Here is a 2,157-nt window from a genome sequence, read left to right as displayed (position 1 = left end):
GAGCAATATATTGAAAAGATCATACATCATGATCAAGTGGAATTTATTCCAGGTATGCAAGGCTAGTTCAATATTCGCAAATCAATAAACATGATACATTACATAAACAAATTGAAAGAAAAATCACATGATCATATCAATAGATACAGGGAAAGCATGCGACAAAATCCCACACCATTTTTAATAAAAACTCTCAGCAAAGTGGGAATAGAGGGATCATTTCTTAACATAATAAAGGCTATATCTGGTATTGTGATCCCTCCAACTTTTTTCTTCTTTCTCAGGATTGCTGCAGCTTTTTGGGGTCTTTTTGTATTCCATATGAATTTTTGGAGAGTTTGTTCTAGGTCTGTGGAATATTCTGTTGGTATCTTAACGGGGATTGCATTGAATCTATAGATTGCTTTGGGTAGTATGGTCATTTTAATGATGTTGATTCTACCAATCCATGAACACAGTATATTCTTCTATCTGTTTATGTCTTCCTCTATCTCTTTTTTCAACATCCTGTAGTTTTCCAAGTACAGGTCTTTTATTTCCTAAGTTAAGTTTATTCCTAGGTACAGTGGGACCTTGACTTACAAGTTTAATTCGTTCTGAGACCGAGCTTGTTAAGGAGCTCGTTAACTCAAATTACTCTATCAACTCAATGCAAAAAATCGGCTGAGAGACAGCTGGTATCTCAAAAAACTCGTTAGTCAGGACACTCGTAAGTCAAGGCCCCACTGTATCTTAATTTTTTGCTGCAATGGTAAATGGGATTGTTCTTTTAGTTTCTCTTTCTGTGAGTTCATTATTGGTGTATAAAAGAGCCATAGATTTCTGGGTGTTAATTTTGTATCCTGCTACATTGCCAAATTCATTTATTAAGTCTAGTAGTTTTTTTATGGAGTCTATGTACTTTTTTATGGTTTTCTATGTATAATACCATGTCATCTGTGAATAATGACAGTTTTACTTCTTTATCAATTTGGATGCCTTTTATTTCTTCTTCTTGTCTGATCGCTATGGCTAGCACTTCTAGTACTATGTCGAACAGGAGTGGTGTTCCTGTCTTGTTCCTGTTCTTAGGGGAAATGGTGTTAGTTTTTGTCCATTGAGTATGATGTTGGCTGTAGGTTTGTCATATATGGCTTTTATTATGTTGAGGTATGATCCTTCTATTCCTACTTTGCTGAGAGTTTTTATCCAAAATGGGTGTTGGATTTTGTCAAATGCTTTTTCTGCATCTATCAATATGTTCATGTGATTTTTATCTTTCAATTTGTTTATGTGATGTATCACATTTATTGATTTGCGAATATTGTACCAGCCTTGCATCTGTGGAATAAATCCCATTTGATCATGGTGTATGATCTTTTCAATATATTGCTGGATGTGATTTGCTAATATTTTGTTGAGGATTTTAGCATCTATGTTCATCAAGGATGTTAGCCTATAATTCTCTTTCTTTGTAGTGTCTTTATCTGGTTTTGGGATTAGGATAATGCTGATCTCACAAATAGAGCTTGGCAGTGTTCTTTTCTCTTGGATTTTCTGAAATAGTTTGAAGAGTATAGGTGTTAGTTCTTCTTCGAATGTTTAGTAAAACTCCCCTGTGAAGCCATCCGGGCCTGGGCTTTTGTTTCGTGGGAATTTGATTACTGCTTCTATTTCCTTAGTTGTTATTGGCCTATTCAGGTTTTTTTATTCTTCCTGATTCACTTTTGGGAGATTGTATTTTTCTAGAAATTTGTCTATTTCATCCACATTGTCCAGCTTGTTGGCATATAGTTGTTCATAGTATTTTCTTACAATCCTTTGTATTTCTGTGGTGTCTGATTACTCCTCTACTTCATTTCTGATTTTATTAATTTGGGTCCCCTCTCTGTTTCTTGATGAGTCTGGCAAATGTTTTATCAATTTTTTTTGTCCTTTCAAAGAACAAGCTCTTGGTTTCATTGATTTTTTTTGTATTTTTTCAGTCTCTATGTCATTTATTTCTGCTCTAATCATTATTATTTCCTTTCTTCTCCTTACTCTGGGCTTTTCTTGTTGTTCTCTTTTTAGTTCTTTATGTTGTAGGGTTAAATAGTTTATTGATGATTTTTCTTGTTTTTTTGAGGTAGGCCTGTAATGCTATGAACTTCCCTCTCAGGACTGCTTTGACTGTGTCCC

Source organism: Myotis yumanensis, unplaced genomic scaffold (assembly GCF_028538775.1).
Source record: "Myotis yumanensis isolate MYYU_CA2020_CCGP unplaced genomic scaffold, mMyoYum1.0.hap1 SCAF_1, whole genome shotgun sequence".
NCBI classification, from domain to species: Eukaryota; Metazoa; Chordata; class Mammalia; order Chiroptera; family Vespertilionidae; genus Myotis; species Myotis yumanensis.
The sequence above is the reverse complement of the archived record's forward strand: the minus strand, read 5'-3'. Positions refer to the sequence as shown.